This window comes from Sapajus apella, unplaced genomic scaffold (genome assembly GCF_009761245.1).
Source record: "Sapajus apella isolate SASKATOON/1434 unplaced genomic scaffold, GSC_monkey_1.0 scaffold19, whole genome shotgun sequence".
Taxonomy (NCBI): Eukaryota; Metazoa; Chordata; class Mammalia; order Primates; family Cebidae; genus Sapajus; species Sapajus apella.
In genome coordinates this window covers 4370403-4388950 of record NW_022436959.1, presented here as the reverse complement: position 1 = coordinate 4388950, position 18548 = coordinate 4370403, and the positions used below count along the sequence as shown (strand labels likewise).

General features: G+C 36.8%; 1 protein-coding gene across 8 annotated transcripts in view; it reads left to right on the top strand.

Annotated features, from left to right (window-relative positions):
• Nucleotides 1-18548, top strand: part of BBS9 (Bardet-Biedl syndrome 9) — a 456994-nt gene that overhangs the window by 241302 nt on the left and 197144 nt on the right. The window lies entirely within an intron of this gene.

Sequence of the window (18548 nt, the reverse complement as noted above, 5' to 3'; positions counted from 1 at the left end):
TTTAAATTTTTTTCTAAGGCTACTACATTACAGAGCATCCTCACATCAATGACTCCTGCAAAGCACAATGTTCAGTTAGATTTCAGTAAATAAAAGCCATATTAAGTATATAGGATGTAAAAGTTGTGAAGTTAGGATTGTGTTTTATTAGAGAACACTGATGTTGCCATGATTACTTTACCATGATCTAAATTTCACCAAAAATCAGATATGTCACTGATATGTTCACTTTATCTGAGTGTATGTAATTTTGGTCTTGGAGCTAAGGAAAGTCTGAGAGAGGAATTTAAAGAAATGAAAAATATTTTTGAGGTAGGTATATGGTGAACTAGGTTTGGGAACTCCTAAAATCTGGAATTTTTTTGTTTGCATATATTCTTATTTATTCCTTTTAGACATTGGCAAAGATGACAGTGAAAGTAGATAACTTTTGCTCAGTGTAATTTCAATAGGCAGAAAGGTAGTAACTATATAGTCAAGTTTGCATTTAAATACGCTTTATTGATTTGGTTGCTATATGTATGTGAGAATAATTGTTGAAACTAGCCAATGTAAAACTGGCTCTTGAAGTTTATGGTATACTGAAGCTACAGAACTCACTGAGTTATACACATCTTCATGGAAATAAAGAAAGATATTAAGAAAGGAAGTGTTTAACAAATTTGTGTTGAGGGGAAAAAGTACACACACACACACACACACACACACACACACACACACACACACACACGCAGCCTTCACATAATCTGACTCAGGATGTTCCAATTTTAAACTGTAGTTTTTCTGTGAGCTTGCACTTTCCACCCATGTACTTGCAGTTGTAGTTGGTTATTACTTTTCTAATAATAAGAGTACAATAAGGCCATCGGTTTTTGAAAAAGAAAGATATTAGCAGGAGGAACAGACATTCCATTTAGAAACTCTAACAATGTTTTTATGGCTAAAACAATAGTTTCTGGAATATGTCAATTGGTGACTGGTAAAATAGACTTGAATACTACTGAAGACTGTAATAGGTCACAGAAATAAAAAACAACTCTGAGAAGAAAGAGAAGATTCTTTATTTTTTTTTTTTTTTTTTTTTTTTTTTTTTTTTTTTTGCGATTGGTCATGATTGCAGTATTCTTTACATTGGCACCATCTTTTTAAAAAAACAAATCATTTTATTTTGATAAGAAGACTTAACCTGAAATCTACCCACTTAACAAAATTTCAGATGTATAGTACAATATTGCTAACTGTAAGTACATAGCACCATTTTGCTTTGATTAGCTTTAATCTCCGTTTGGATGGTAGAACCATTTTGGTGCATTTCTCTTAGTTTAACAATTCTCCATAGTTAAACTAAAAAAGTTATGCTAATATTTCTTGGGGAAATTGTACCCATTTGTTTGACTGCAGTTAATGGTGCTGTATAATGAATCTGCAACTGAGACCATTAAAAAAGGCAAAAATTTATACAAATAAATATATTTATATCCTAATGTATTTTATTTATAACTTTTAATAGAAGTAACAAGTAGAACACTGATATTGCCCATGATTACCTTACCACTATCTAAATTTTACCAAAATCAAGTATATAGCTGATTTATTTTCTTTATCTGAATGTATGGCAATTCTCTGACTTAACCATAGTGTTAGGTAGACAAAATCAAATAATGGAATAGGACAGGACCTTTTAAACAAGGAGCCAAGTGAACTGTATAAATTGATACCTGAATAATAGCCATTATGATTCTATGATGGTTTTTGGCTTCAGTGACACACAGAATCCTACCTAGGAGTTGCCTTTGATGATGGAGAGAGATAGATATAATGAGAGTATGCTTTTCTGGGGTTGAGGCAGATGTTAGTGCTCCTATTGCTTTATCAGAGTATTCATTCCTAAGAAAGGAATGAAGTAATTTGTATCCAACCTGTGTTTGACATTTTTCATTTTCTGAGAGATACCTAGTATTAATTTATATATAGTCCAGAATCTGATTTACAAAAAAATCTTACAACTGGAAAGAACCTAGTATTTCTTCCATAGTAAACAGTCAAATGATCATAACCCAAATAGAATTGTCCTGGGCTCTTGTATAGTATTTTCTGTGGGTTCCACATATTCATCTCTTTTTAAAACTTGCTTGGTAATCAACCAAGGCTTCATGTGTGCTGTATGGCAATTTTAGTTCATTTTTCTGATTCAGTATAGACCAGTAAAAGCAGACAAGAGAAAAGTAAAGTATAGCTCATTGTCTCAGATACCAAACCACATTCCCTGGGGAACTGAGTAGGATTTTATTTTTATAAAGCAGAATACTAGCTGCGGGTAGTGGCTTACACCTGTAATCCTAACACTTTGGGAGGCCAAGTTGGGAGGATAAGTTGAGCCTAGGAGATTGAGGCCAGTCTGGGCAACATAGTGAGGCCTATTCTCTACTTAAAAAAAAATTCGCTGGGTATGGTGGCACATGACTGTAGTCCAGCTACTCTGGAAGGTGAAGTGGGAGGTTGAGCCCAGGAGGTTGAGGCTACAGTGAGCTGAGATTCCATGTACTGCACTCCAGCCTGCACAACAGAGTGAGACCCTGTTTTAAAAAAAAAAAAAAAAAAGGAAAGTAGTGCTTCAGTTTGGGAAAAATATGCTAGCAACATTTCTGAAAACTGTTATCACAGTCCTAAATTGAAAATAACAGGGCAGGCAGTTCTAATTTTCTAAGATAAATGTTTTTATAATTAATATTGCAAAATATTTCTACATGGATGTCTATAATATCGAGTGATTCAGTATAATGAGATTTCAGAAGAAATATGCTCTTACCTAAATATGTATATATTCTTACGCTGCTTTCCTAAGATCCAGATCCACATAGTGACTTATTACCGTATACATCAAACACTGCTACCTCTCTCTTCCCAATCTCTCTTGTCCCTTTCTGCTTCTATATTTTTCTTGGTTTTGCCTATCTCAATATCTGTTTTTATCTTTTTATTTTATTTTTTATTTTTTAATTTATTTTATTACATTTTAGGTTTTGGGGTACATGTGAAGAACATGCAAGATTGTTGCATAGGTACACAAGTGGCAGTGTGATTTGCTGCCTTCCTCCCCATCACCTATATCTGGCATTTCTCCCCATGTTATCTCTTCCCAACTCCCCACCCCCCGCTAATCCTCCCCTATTTCCCCCCAACAGACCCAGTGTGTAGTGTTGCCCTCCCTGTGTCCATGTGTTCTCATTGTTCAACACCCGCCTATGAGTGAGAACATGCGGTGTTTGATCTTTTGCTCTTGTGTCAGTTTGCTGAGAATGATGGTTTCCAGGTTCATCCATGTCCCTACAAAGGAGACAAACTCATCGTTTTTGATGGCTGCATAATATTCCATGGTGTATTTGTGCCCCATTTTCCCTGTCCAGTCTATCATCGATGGGCATTTGGGTTGGTTCCAGGTCTTTGCTATTGTAAACAGTGCTGCAATGAACATTAGTGTGCATGTGTCCTTAGAGTAGAATGATTTATAATCCTTTGGATTTAATCCTTGAGGAATCGCCACACTGTCTTCCACAATGGTTGAACTAATTTACACTCCCACCAACAGTGTAAAAGTGTTCCTATTTCTCCACATCCTCTCCAGCATCTGTTGTCTCCAGATTTTTTAATGATTACCATTGTAACTGGCGTGAAATGGTATCTCAATGTAGTTTTGATTTGCATTTCTCTGATGACCAGTGATGATGAGCATTTTTTCATATGTTTGTTGGCCTCATGTATGTCTTCTTTTGTAAAGTATCTGTTCATATCCTTTGCCCACTTTTGAATGGGCTTGTTTGTTTTTTTCTTGTAAATGTGTTTTAGTTCTTTGTAAATTCCGGATATCAGCCCTTTGTCAGATGCGTAGACTGCAAAATTTTTTTCCCATTCTGTTGGTTGCCGATTCACTCTAATGACTGTTTCTTTTGCCATGCAGAAGCTGTGGAATTTGATTAAGTCCCATTTGTCTATTTTGGCTTTTGTTGCCAATGGTTTTGGTGTTTTGGTCATGAAGTCCTTTGTCCTGAATGGTTTTGCCTAGATTTTCTTCTAGGGTTTTTATGGTGTTAGGTCTTATAAGTCTTTAATCCATCTGGAGTTAATTTTAGTGTAAGGTGTCAGGAAGGGGTCCAGTTTCTGCTTTCTGCACATGGCTAGCCAGTTTTCCCAACACCATTTATTAAACAGGGAATCCTTTCCCCATTGCTTGTTTTTGTCAAGTTTGTCAAAGATCGGATCGTTGTAGATATGTTGTGTTGCCTCCGAGACCTCTGTTCTGTTCCATTGGTCTATATCTCTGTTTTGGTATCAGTACCATGCTGTTTTGATTACTGTAGACTTGTAGTATAGTTTGAAGTCTGGTAGTGTGATGCCTCCCGCTTTGTTCTTTTTGCTTAGAATCGACTTGGCTATGTGGGCTGTGTTTTGGTTCCATATGAAGTTTAAGGTAATTTTTTTCCAGTTCTGTGAAGAAGGTCATTGGTAGATTGATGAGGATAGTGTTGCATCTGTAAATTACTTTGGGTAGTATGGCCATTTTCACGATATTGATTCTTCCTAACCATGAACATGGAATGTTTCTCCATCTGTTTGTGTCCTCTCTTATTTCGTTTAACAGTGGCTTGTAGCTCTCCTTGAAATGGTCCTTTACGTTCCTTGTTAGTTGTGTTCCTAGGTATTTTATTCTCTTCGTGGCAATTGTGAATGGAAGTTTGTTCTTGATTTGGCTCTCTTTAAGTCTGTTATTGGTGTATATGAATGCATGTGATTTTTGCACATTGATTTTGTATCCTGAGACTTTGCTGAAGTTGCTTATCAGTTTCAGGAGATTTTGGGCTGAGACTATGGGGTCTTTTAGATATACACTCATGTCGTCTGCAAATAGAGACAGTTTTACTTCCTCCTTTCCTATTTGAATACCCTTTATTTCTTTTTCTTGCCTGATTGCTCTGGCTAGAACTTCTAGTAATATATTGAATAGGAGTGGTGAGAGAGGGCATCCTTGTCTAGTGCCAGTTTTCAAAGGGAATGCTTCCAGTTTTTGCCCATTCAGTATGATATTGGCTGTTGGTTTGTCATAAATATCTTTTATTATTTTGAGATACGTTCCGTCAATATCTAGCTTGTTGAGGGTTTTTAGCATAAAGGGCTGTTGAATTTTGTCAAAGGCCTTCTCTGCATGAGTTGAGATAATCATGTGGTTTTTGTCTTTGGTTCTGTTTATGTGGTGAATTACGTTTATAGACTTGGGTATGTTGAACGAGCTTTGCATCCCTGGGATGAAGCCTACTTGATCATGGTGGATAAGCTTTTTGATGTGCTGTTGCAATCGACTTGCCAGTATTTTATTGAAGATTTTTGCATCAATGTTCATCATGGATATTTTCTTGTTGAGTCTCTGCTGGGTTTTGGTATCAGGATGATGTTGGTCTCTTAAAATGATTTGGGAAGGATTCCCTCTTTTTGGATTGTTTGGAATAGTTTCAGAAGGAATGGTACCAGCTCCTCTTTGTATGTCTGGTAGAATTCAGCTGTGAACCCATCTGGACCTGGGCTTTTTTTGGATGGTAGGCTCTTAATTGCCGCCTCAACTTCAGACCTTGTTATGGGTCTGTTCAGGGTTTCGGCTTCTTCCTGGTTTAGGCTTGGGAGGAGGCAAGTGTCCAGGAATTTATCCATTTCTTCCAGGTTTACTAGTTTATGTGCATAGAGTTGTTTGTAATAATCTCTGATGATGGTTTGAATTTCTGTGGAATCTGTGGTGATATCCCCTTTATTGTTTTTTATTGCATCGATTTGGTTATTCTCTCTTTTCTTTTTTAATCTGGCTAGTGGTCTATTTTGTTGATCTTTTCAAAAACCAGCTCCTGGATTTTTTGATTTTTTGATGGTTTTTTTGTGTCTCTATCTCCTTCAGTTCTGCTCTGATCTTAGCTATTTCTTGTCTTCTGCTAGGTTTGGAGTTTTTTGATCTTGCTCCTCTAGCTCTTTCAATTTTGACGATAGGGTGTCAATTTTAGATCTCTCCTTGCTTCTCATGTGGGCACTTATGGATATATATTTTCCTCTAGAGACTGCTTTAAATGTGTCCGAGAGATTCTGGTACGTTGTGTCTTCATTCTCGTTGGTTTTGAGGAACATCTTTATTTCTGCCTTCATTTCATTGTTTATCCAGTCAACATTCAAGAACAAGTTTTTCAGTTTCCATGAAGCTGTGAGGTTCTGAGTTAGTTTTTGAATTCTGAGTTCTAACTTGATTGCACTGTGGTCTGAGAGACTGTCTGTTATGATTTCCGTTCTTTTGCATTTGCTGAGGAGTGATTTACTCCCAATTATGTATTCAATTTTAGAGTAGGTGTGATGTGCTGCTGAGAAGAATGTATATTCTGTGGATTTGGGGTGGAGAGTTCTGTAAATGTCTACTAGGTTTGCTTGGTCCAAGTCTGAGTTCAAGTCCTGGATATACTTCTTAATTTTCTGTCTGGTTGATCTGTCTAATATTGACAATGGGGTGTTAAAGTCTCCCACCATAATTGTGTTGGAGTCTAAGTCTCTTTGTAAGTCATTAAGAACTTGCCTTATGTATCTGGGTGCTCCTGTATTGGGTGCATATATATTTAGGATCATTAGCTCTTGTTGCATTGATCCTTTTTCCATTATGTAACGTCCTTCTTTGTCTCTTTTGATCTTTGTTGATTTGAAGTCTATTTTATCAGAGATGAGAATTGCAACTCCTGCTTTTTTTTCGCTCTCCATTTGCTTGGTAAATCTTCCTCCATCCCTTTATTTTGAGCCTTTGTGTATCCTTGCATGTGAGATGGGTTTCCTGGATACAGCACACCGATGGGTTTTGGCTTTTTATCCAATTTGCCAGTCTGTGTCTTTTGATTGGGGCATTTAGTCCATTTACATTTAGGGTTAATATTGTTATGTGTGAATTTGATACTGCCATTTTGGTGCTAGCTGGCTGTTTTGCCCATTAGTTAATGCAGATTCTTCATTGTGTTGATGCTCTTTATCCTTTCATATGTTTTTGGAGTAGGTGGTACTGGTTGTTACTTTATATGTGTAGAGCCTCTTTCAGGAGGTCTTGTAAAGCAGGCCTGGTGGTGACGAAATCTCTGAGTACTTACTTGTTCACAAAGGATTTTATTTTTCCTTCACTTATGAAGCTTAGTTTGGCTGGATAGGAGATTCTGGGTTGAAAGTTCTTTTCTTTCAGGATGTTGAATATTGATCCCCACTCTCTTCTGGCTTGTAGGGTTTCTTCTGAGAGATCTGCTGTGAGTCTGATGGGCTTCCCTTTGTGGGTAACCCAACCTTTCTCTCTGGCTGCCCTTAGTATTTTCTCCTTCATTTCAACTCTGGTGAATCTGACGATTATGTGCCTTGGGGTTGCTCTTCTTGATGAATGTCTTTGTGGTGTTCTCTGTATTTCCTGGACTCAAATATTGGCCTGCCTTGCTAGGTGGGGGAAGTTTTCCTGCATAATATCCTGAAGTGTATTTTCCAGCTTGGATTCATTCTCTTCGTTGCATTCAGGTATACCTATCAAATGTAGTTTAGGTCTTTTCACATAGTCCCACATTTCTTGGAGACTTTGTTCATTCCTTTTTACCCTTTTTTCTCTATTCTTGCCTTCTCGTTTTATTTCATTGAGTTGATCTTCGACCTCTGATATCCTTTCTTCTGCTTGGTCAATTCAGCTGTTGAAACTTGTGCAAGCTTCGCGAAGTTCTTGTGTTGTGTTTTTCAGCTCCATCAATTTACTTATATTCCTTTCTAATTTGTCCATTCTCGTTAGCATTTCGTCAAATCTTTTTTCAAGGTTCTTAGTTTCTTTGTATTGGGTTAGAACATGTTCTTTTAGTTCATGGAAGTTTCTTACTATCCACCTTCTGAAGTCTGATTCTGTCATTTCATCACACTCGTTCTCCCTCCAACCTTGTTCCCTTGCTGGTGAGGAGTTGTGATCCCTTGTAGGAGGAGAGGTGTTCTGGTTTCGAGTGTTTTCATCCTTTTTGTGCTGGTTTCTTCCCATCTTTATGGATTTATCTACCTGTCGTCTTTGTAGTTGCTGACTTTCAGATTGGGTCTCTGAGTGGACGTTCTGTTTGTTGATGATGAAGTTATTTCTGTTTCTTAGTTTTCCTTCTAACAGCCTTGCCCCTCTGCTGTAGGACTGCTGAGGTCCACTCTAGGCCCTGCTTGCCTGGGGATCACCTGCAGCAGGTGAAGAACAGTAAGGGTTGCTACCAGTTTCTTCCTCTGCTTTGTCCCAGAAGGATACCCATCAAATGTCAGTCTGATCTTTCCTTTATGAGGTGACTCTTTGGATATATAGGGGTCAGGGAGCTGCTTGAGGAGACAGTCTGTCCTTTATAGGAGCTCAAGTGCTGAGCTGTGAGCTCTGTTGTTCATTCAGAGCTGCTGGGCAGGTACATTTAGGTCTGCTGCAGCAGAACTCATAAACCGCTTTTTGTTCCCAGGCACTCTGTCCCAGGGAGCTAGGGCTTTATTTATGAGTTTCCATTGTGCTGCTGCCCCTTTTTTTTTTTTCAGGGCTGCCCTGCCCAGCAAGGAGGCAGCCTGGTCACTGTCTGTCTGCAGAGGCTTTGCTGAGCTGCTGTGGGCTCCGCCCAGCTGCCGTGTGAACTTCCCTGCAGTCTTGTTTATATGGGTGTAGTTAGAACTGCCTCGGCAATGGTGGCCCTCCTCTGTATTGGCTGACTCTCTCTGTAATGGCAGGTTGCCTTGGCAACAGCAGGCAGCCTCGGCAATGGCGGGTTGCCTTGGCAATGGCAGGCTGCCTCAGCAATGGCGGACTACCTCCTTAGTCGTGAAGTGCCCCGGTAATGGCGGACACCCCTCCCCCACAGAGCTGGACAGTCCCGGGTTCAGCTGCGCTTGCTGTGAAACTCTCAATCCAGAGAGTTTCTGATTGCTGTTCTTTTGTGGGGGTGGGATCAGCTGAGCCTGAACACCTGGCTCCCTGCCTCAGAGCCTTTTTTTTCTTTTTTAGTTGAACAGTCGCCTCTATCCCAGTCACTTGTTGAAAGGGCAGTGGAATCTCTGTGATTTCCTGTGCGGCGACTCACTGCGCTGGCTTAAACAGCAGCACTGAGATTCCTGGCCCTTTTTTTGCCCAGGACTCTCCTGGCCTGGCTGTCTGTTCAGTCCCCTCTTTAATCAGATGAATGGGCGACTTCCCGGGTCTCCTATTGCCAGCCAGAAGGGCACCTGGTCCAGTGTATTTTGTATGGAGAACTGCCGACTGGGGCGAGCGGCAAAACAGCCGCGCTGGTGACCTGTAGGGCTCCTCCACCTGGGAATCTTCTGGTCCGTGGGCAATAAAAATGCGGCGTCCACTCACCCTCTGCGCTTTCACTGGGAGCTGCAACTCCGAGCTGTTCCTAAACGGCCATCTTGGATCTTCCTGTTTTTATCTTTATTCTCTATTTGTACATTGCCTTGTTCTACTTGCTTCTTAAATAATTTAGAAGAGTTTTAAAATATCTAAAATATGAGAAGAATATATAAGTATTTCAAGAACCAGAAAGAGAAAATCAGGATAGGAAACTAATAAAAGTAGAAATAAGATTAATACTCAGAAATGCATACTGTATGATAAAAAAGGTGCTAGCCACCTAAAATAACAAGAAATCATTTAGTTTCCATTTTCAGCATGTTCAATCTTTTGTTGAGGAGATGTACACCCTTTACTGATGCTGAGTCAAAGATGAAGTTCCCCTTATGAATGTTCAAAAGGACAATTCCTTCAATAATATCTCTATAGTTTATATTTTATAATTATAAAGATGATGCTTATGTAATTATTTGTAACAAATTTCACTACAGTGAAATTTGTTATTTAGCAAATATAATTCACTATTTAGTAAATATAATTCTATTGAGCCCAAATCAGTGCAGTCTAAGCTGCAGCCTGATCCAAGGATACATTTTGGGTATCTAATTTTGCAAGTTTTCATTATCTAGTGTTTTCAGTAAGGATAGAGCAACCAATTTCAGTAACTCAGAATTGAGAAGTAGGATGAAAGAATTATTGATTTTGTTTTTAAATAAGCAATATTAGAACACATTTGAGTATTAATTGATTGAGTTTAGTGGGAGAGGTTGATGATCAGGAAAGAGAATCAGATCATGAAGCAATGAAGTCCTTGAGGAAGAGAGAGGCAATGGGATGCAGAAGCTAGCGGGAGGTGTTGAGGAATAGGCCTTTGTAACTTCTCTGTAACCGGAGGAATCGTATATACGTCTAGGGAGACTTTGTAGATTTTGTTAGTGGAGAGATTAAGGAGCCTTGATGATCTATAAATTTGAAAAAAGCATGAAAATAATAAACTCATGAGGGAAACAGGTATTGTAGAATTCCCATCTAGAGTTTGAGATCCTAAATTTTGAACTGAAATCAGCCATCCTTGTTAGGTGATTTTCGCTGGAAGTAATTTGTTTAGCAGCATCTAAGCAACTGAAAGCAGGGTTCAGATTTTAAAACAGAGAATTACAGATAAAATGTTTTTATGAGACCGATTACCATAATGGACTACCAAATCTGATATGGTAAGGAAGTAAGTGAAGATTAGAGAAAACTGATACATGGTGAAAAATTAATGGATTCACCTGATCAAATTTCTTGGAAGTTTGAAGAAGTAAAGTAGTAGAGTTATAGAGCAAGTGAACTAGTTGTTAAAAAAAAAAAATGGTAGTGGTCAGAGAATGGATCAGATGTTGAGAACAAGAGTTCAGAGAAATTGTAGATTCTGATAATGGCAAGCTCACTATTGGGGTAGTGGATTGCTAAAATCGAGAGAAGACCAATGGCGGACAAGGATTTAGAGGAAATGACGTATGGATATTGTGGATATTGATTTGTGGATATTGAAAAGGCCTATTTGTATTGAGGTACATTCCTTGTATACCTAATTTATTGAATTTTTTTTTTTATCATGAAAGGATGTTGAATTTTGTCAGATGCTTTTTCTGTATCTATTGAAATGATCATACGGTTTTTGCCCTTCATTCTGTTAGTATTATGTATCATGCTTATTGATTTGCTTATGATTAACCATCCTTGCATCTCTGGAATCAATCCCACTTGATCATGGTGAATGATCTTTTTAATGTGCTGTGTTGAATTTGGTTTGCTAGTATTTTGTTGAGAATTTTTGCATCTTGTTCATCAGGGATATTGGCCTGTAGTTTTCTTCTTTTGTTATGTCCTTGTCTAATTTTGTTATCAGGATAATGCTGGCCTCATAGAATGAATTTGAAAGTATTCCATTCTTTTATATTTTAGAATAGTTTGAGTAGAATTGCTATTAGTTGTTTAAATGTTTGGTGGAATTCAGCAGTGAAGCTATCAAGTCCTGGGCTTTGCTTTGGTAGGAGACTTTGTAGAACTGATTCAGTCTTCTTACTCGTTATTTGTCTGTTCTGTTTCTTCCTAGTTCAATCTTGGTAGGTTGTATGTATCCAGAAATTTACCATTTTTTCCAAGTTATCCAGTTTGTTGCATATAATTGTTCATAACCATTTAATGATTCTTTGTATTTCTTTGGTATCAGATATAATTTCTAGTTTTTCTTTTGAGTCTCCCTTCTATTTTTTTTTTAGTCTAAAGGTTTGTTCAATTTTGTTTATCTTTTCAAAAAACCAGCTCTTTGTTTGTTGATCTTTTGTATTGTTTTGATGCTTATCACAATGAATGAGAAAGCACACGCACACTCTCAGACATGTCATTGTGAAATTTTAGAGCACTAAGGAGCATATTTTCAAAGATTAGAAAGAAAAAAACACAAGTTACTCAAGGGATATGAATCAAGATGGCATTTAGCTTTTCATCAAAATAATTGGATGATAGAAGACAATGCAGAAGTTTTCTCCAAGATTCAAGGGAGTTTTCAACTTAGAACGCTGTGTCTTGCTAAGTTGATAATCTGCAAAGAATGCTGAATAGGCTCATACTGTCAGTGTCACAAAGTAGGGTTAACCAATTGCAAATACAGGTCAAGCATCCCAAATCTGATAATTCAAAATCCAAAGTGCTTAAATCCAAATGGCTCAAAAAGTTTGGAAGTTTGGGGCATTTTAGATTTGGAATTTTTGGATTTGGGATAGCAAACTGCTGTAAGTATATAATATACAAATATCCCTAAATCTGAAAAAAGTCTGAAATCCAAAACACTTCTGGTCCTAAGCATTTTGGATAAAGCATACCTAATTTGTAGCAAATAGTATAGCCTCAGGTAGATGTTTGAAAAATGGAAAAGATAACAAATACCTCCAATGTTTCAATATCCTGAAAGATTTTTAACATGCTAGGAAGAGTGATTGAATTCAATAAGGTCAAGTTAAAAGTCCTTTCTTTGTCCATTTTGATTATTTTGCTTTCAGGTATAATAGAAGGATTGTAGTCACATATGTGAGAAATGGTTGTGTCTTGAAATAGGATTTCTTTTTGCATCTTCCAAAGGAAAACATATGTGATCTTGAACTGTATTATACAAAATACCTTGCAAAAAAGGAAGTGGGAATATTATTTTACTTCATCTTGATAGACAATACCTTTATTCTTTTTTCATTCAGCAGACATATTAGGTATAAACATTGTTGTGGCTCTTATAATAATGAGAACCAATAATGGAATGCTTGATGTGCTTATAGAAGCATGTTATTTAGTGCTGTTGTATCCCAAAGGATGGAGACTCCATATAAATTTTAGAGGATCTTGAGAAATGAGTGGGACATTAGAAGATGGAGGTCATTCTAGGAAGAGGGGAAAGTATGTCCTGCTGCTTCATAAAGCATGAGGTTTCAAAGGGTAAGTGGATTTTCTTGTGTGCTGTGAGTTCATGTAGTAGGGAGTCTGTGACAGTCCTTTAATGAAGTCAAGAAACTTAGGGACAAGTGTAATGACCAAATCTAAAGTCAACTGATGCCCGCCTCATGCCTTTGTGAATAGTTTAACTTATACAGTGATTCATCTATATAATATTACAGTTAATATTTATTTTAGAATTTCTTAGCAACATTATTAAGTGACAATGAAAATACTATATAAATGTAGCTTGGAAAAAGCCTGTTGAAAAGTAAGTGTTGAGAAACCATCCTTAGTTTCTAATATTGAAGAGGTTGTATATTTAAAATGTTAAACCCACTGAAATAGTTTATGTTATTTCCTCAACATTTTGGTTTAAAAAGCATTCATCTGTTTTTTCCATCTCACATTATAAATTTCCAAATAGAATGAATTGTATAGTTCACTGTTTATGATATGAATAAAAACATTATATTTATGAACTTCAGATGTTCTGACACACATAAAGACTGATGTGTTGTATTTTTGTACCTTCCTTAATTAAATATATTATTTTCTCCATTTGTAATAGAGTGGAATGGCAATTGTCTAGGCTGCAATCATCTAAATTTATTTTATTTGGAAACTGAAGTGCTTATTTCCACTGAGCTCCTATTGCAAGATACAAAAGAAAAGAGATAAACAAATTGAGTGTTCATTTTGATAGCTATTTTGATTACTAATTTTTAAGGGCATAATTTAAAATACAGGTTATCTCATATGTTATAAATAGAAAAATGCGTTTCTCCATCCATGAAATATATACTCTGGAAAGTCTCCAGGGGCAATATTAACCATCTTGGAGTACTAACACTGAGAAAAATGTTTAGTAATCAAAATAATACTCTATAAATCTTGGACTCATTAATTCTTTGGATTTTTGGTAATCTGAAAAAACATAAAAAATGTTGTTGTGTTTATAAATTCCAGGACTAATTGCAAAATTATTTTCTTTTCTTTGGAGACAGAGCCTCACTCTGTCACCCAGGCTGGAGTGCAGTGTCGCAATCTTGGCTCAGTGCAATCTCTGCCTCCCAGTTCAAGTGATTATTGTGCCTCAGCCTCCTGAGTAGCTGGGCAGGTGTGCACCACCATGCCCACTTCATTTTTTTTCATTTTAGTAGAGACAGTGTTTCACTGTGTTGCCGAGGATGGTCTTGAACGCCTGAGCTCAGGCAATCTGCTTTCCTTGGACTTTGAAAGTTCTGGGATTACAGGTGTGAGCCACTGCACTTGGCCTAATTGTAAATTTTTTATTCCAGAAAAATTGTTTTTTTTTTTTTTATTTTTCTTCTGTATGGGTTGATGAAAAAATAAAAAAGAAACAGAAACTAAAAATTTAAAGTTATAGTAAATATCCCACCTGTTTAAATGTTTATTATGATTTTTATATTAAAAAACTTTTAGGTTCAGGGGTACATGTTTAGGTTTGTTATATAAGTAAACTTGTGTCATGGGAGTGTGCTGTACAGATTATTTTTCTTACCCAGGTACTAAGCATAGTACCTGATAATTATTTTTTCCTGATCCTCTCCTTCCTCCCACCCTCCACCCTGAGGTAGGCCCCAGTGCCCCTTGTTTCTCTCTTTGTGTCCATGTGTTCTCATCATTTGGCTCCTACTTATAAGTGAGAACACGCAGTATTTGTTTGTTGTTGTCATTGTTCCTGCATTAGTTTGCTGGGAATAATGGCCACCACCTTCATCCATGTTCCTGTGAAGGACATGATCTTATTCTTTATTATGGCTGCATAATATTCTATGCTGTATACCTACCACATTTCCATTATCCCGTTTATTGTCAGTGGACAGTTAGGTTGATTCTTTGTCTTTGCTATTGTGAATAGAGCTGCAGTGAACATATGTGTGCATGTATCTTTATGGCAAAACGATTTATATTCCTTTTGGTATGTATCCAGTAATGGGACTGCTGGGTCAAATGACAGTTATGTTTTTAGTTTTCTGAGGAATTGCCACACTGCTTTCCACGAGGGTCAAACTGATTTATACTCCCACCAGCAGTTTATAAGCATTCTTTCTTCTTTGAAATCTTGCTAGCCTCTGTTATTTTTTGACTTATTTTTAATGTTAGCACTTTGACTGGTGTTACATGGTATCTTATTTTGGCTTCTCTAATGATTGGTGATATTGAGCATTATTTTATATGCTTGTTGGCTATATGTATGTCTTCTTTTGAAAAGTGTTCATAGCCTTTGTTCACTTTTTAATGGGTTTGCTTTTTTTTTCTTATAAATTTGTTTTAAGTTCCTTATAGATTCTGGATATTAGACCTTTTCCCAGTGCATAGTTTACAAATATTTTCTCTCATCCTGTAGGTCATTTGTATATTCTGTTGATAGTTTCTTTTGCTGTCCAGAAGTTCTTTAGTTTAATTAGATCCCATTTGTCAATATTTGCTTCTGTTACAGTTGCTTTTGGTATCTTTGTCATGAAATCTTTACCATATCAATCCTATGGCCAGAATGATATTTCCTAGGTTGTCTTCCAGGGTTTTTATAGATCTTGGTTTTACATTGAAGTCTTCAACCCATCTTGAGTTGATTTTTGTATATGGTGTAAGGAAGGGGTCCAGTTTCAATCTTTCACATATTGTTAGCCAGTTATTCCAGCACCACTTATTGAATAGATGTTCCTTTATTGTGTGTTTTTGTCAGCTTTGTTGAAGATTAGATGGTTGAAAGTGTGCAGCATTATTTCTGCGCTCTCTCTTCTGTTCTGTTAGTCTATGTGTCTGTTTTTGTACCAGTACCATTCTGTTTTGGTTACTGTAGCCCCGTACTATAGTTTGAAATAGGGCATTGTGATGCTTCCAATTTTGTTCATTTTGCCTAGGATTACCTTGGCTATTTGTTATCTTTTTTTTGTTCCATATGGAGTTTAAAATATTTTTTTCTAGCTCTGTGAAGAATGTCATTGGTTGTTTGATAGGAATAGTGTTAAATCTGTAAACTGCCTTGGGTAGTATGGCCATTTTGATGATACTGATTCTTCCTGTCCATGATCATGGAATGTTTTTCCATGTCTTTGTGTCATCTCTGATTTATCTGAACAGTGTTTTGTCATTCCTATTTTGGAGATCTTTCACCTTCCTTGTTAAGTGTATTTCTAGATATATTTTTTTTTCTTTTTGTGGTAATTATGAATGGGATTGTGTTCCTGATTCGGCTCTTGGCTTGGATGGTATTGGTATGTAGGAATGGTAGTGATTTTTGTATGTTGATTTTATATCCTGAGACTTTGCTAAAAGTTGTTTATCAGCTTCAGGAGTTTTTGAGCCCAGGCTATAGAGTTTTCTAGATATAGAATCATGTTGCCTGCCAACAGGATATTTTGACTTCCTGTCTTTCTATTTGGACTATTTGGATGCCATTTCATTTCATTTCATTTCACTTCATTTCATTTCTTCTTTTCCTTTTCTTTTTCTTTTTCCCTTTCCCTTTTCTTTCCTTTTCCCCGCTCCGCTCTCCCCTCCCCCTCTCCCCTTTCCCCTCTCCTCCCCTTTCCTCCCCTCTCCTTTCTTCCTTCTCCCCTCTCCCCTCTTTTATTGCTTGATTGCTCTGACCAGGATTTCCCATACTATGTTAAATAGGAGTGGTAAGAGAGGGAATCCTTGTCTTGTGTCAGTTTTCAAATGGAATGCTTTTAGAAAACTTTAGGCCAATATCCTTGATGAAGACAGTTGCAAAAATCCTCAAAAAATACTAGCACACCAAAACACTAATCCACCATGATCAAGTAGGCTTTATCCCTGGGATGCAAGGTTAGTTCAACATATAGAAATCAATAAATGTGATTGATTTTGTGAATGCCTCCAGTCTTTACCCATGCAGTATGGTGTGGGCTATAGGTTTGTCATAAGGGTCTTTTACTAGTTTGAAGTATGTTTCTTCAATGCCTAGTTTATTAAGGATTTTTAACATGAAGGATGTTGAATTTTATTGAAAGCCTTTGCTTCATCTGCTGAAATGATCATGTGGCTTTTGTCTTTAGCTCTCTGTATGTGATGAATCACATTTATTGATTTGTACATGTTGAATTAACCTTACATCCCAGAATAAAGCCTGCTTGATTGTGGTGGATTAGTGTTTTGGTGTGCTAGTATTTTTGAGGATTTTTGCATCTGTCTTCATCAAAGATGTTGGCCTCATGTTTTCTTTTTTGTTATGCATATGTCGGGTTTTGCTATCAGGATAATCCTGGCTTCATAGAATGAGTTGGGAAGGATTCCTTCCTTCTCAACTTTTTGGAATAGTTTCGGCAGGAATGATATCAGGTTTTCTCTATACATCTGGTAGAATTCAGCTGTGAATCTTTCTCCTCGTGGGCTTTTTTTGGTTGGTAAGTTTTTTATTACTGATTCAATTTTAGAACTTGTTGTCGGTCTATTCACGGATTCAATTTCTTTCTGGTTCAGTCTTGGGAAGATGTTTGTGCCTAGGAATTTATTCATTTCATCTAGATTTTCTAGTTTTTGCGCACATAGGTGTTCATAGTAGTTGATAGTTTTTTTGTGTATGTGTGTTTTTTAAATTTCTGTGAGGTCAGTGGTAACATCCCCTTTGTCATTTCTAATTGTGTTTATTTGGATCTTTTTTCTTCTTTATTAGTCTAGCTCTAGTGGTCTATCTTATCAGTTTTTCCAAAAACTAGCTCTTGGTTTCTTTGATCTTTTGCGTGTGTGTGTGTGTGTGTGTGTGTTTGTGTGTGTCTCAGTTTCCTTCAGTTCAGTTCTTATTTTGGTTATTTGTTGTCTTCTGTTAGCTTTTGAATTGGTTTGCTCTTCTCTAGCTCTTTTAGTTGTGATGTTAGGTTGTTAATTTAAGATCTTTCTAAGTGTGTATATTGCTATAAATTTTTCTCTTAACAAACTGCCTTAGCTGTGACCCATAGATTCTATATATTGTATCTTTTCTCATTAGTTTTAAAAAACTTCTTCATTTCTGCCCTGATTTCATTACTTACCCAAGTAATTCAGGAGCAGATTCTTTAATTTCCATGGAATTGAATGGTTTTAAGTGATTTCCTTAATCTTGATTTCTGTTTGTATTGCACTGTGGTCTGAGAGTGTGATTGGTATGATTTTTTAAAAAAATTTCCTGAGGATTGTTTTATGTCCAATTGTGTGGTTGATTTTAGAGTATGTTGCATATGGCAATGAGTAGAATGTTTCTTCTGTTGTTTTGGGGTGGAGAGTTTTTTAGATGTCATTAGGTCCATTTGGTCATATGTTGAGTTTAGGTTCTGGATATCCTTGTTAATTTTCTGTCTTGATGATCTGTCTTATACTGTCAGGGTGGTGGTGAATTCTCCAATTGTTAATTTGTGGGAGTCTAAGCCTCTTTGTAGGTGTCTGAGAACTTGCTTTATGAATCTGGGTGCTCCTCTGTTGTGTGGTTGTATATTTAGGATAGTTATGTCTTTTTCTTGAGTTGAACTCTTTACCATTATGTAATGCCCATCTTTGTATTTTTTGATCTTTGTTGGTTTAAGGTCTGTTTTTGTCTGAAGTTAGGATTGTAACCACTGCTTTCTTCTGATTTCTGTTTGGTAAGTTTTTCTCCATTCCTTTATTTTGAGCCTATGAGGGGTGTCATTGTGTGTGAGATGAGTCACTTCAAGACATCATACCT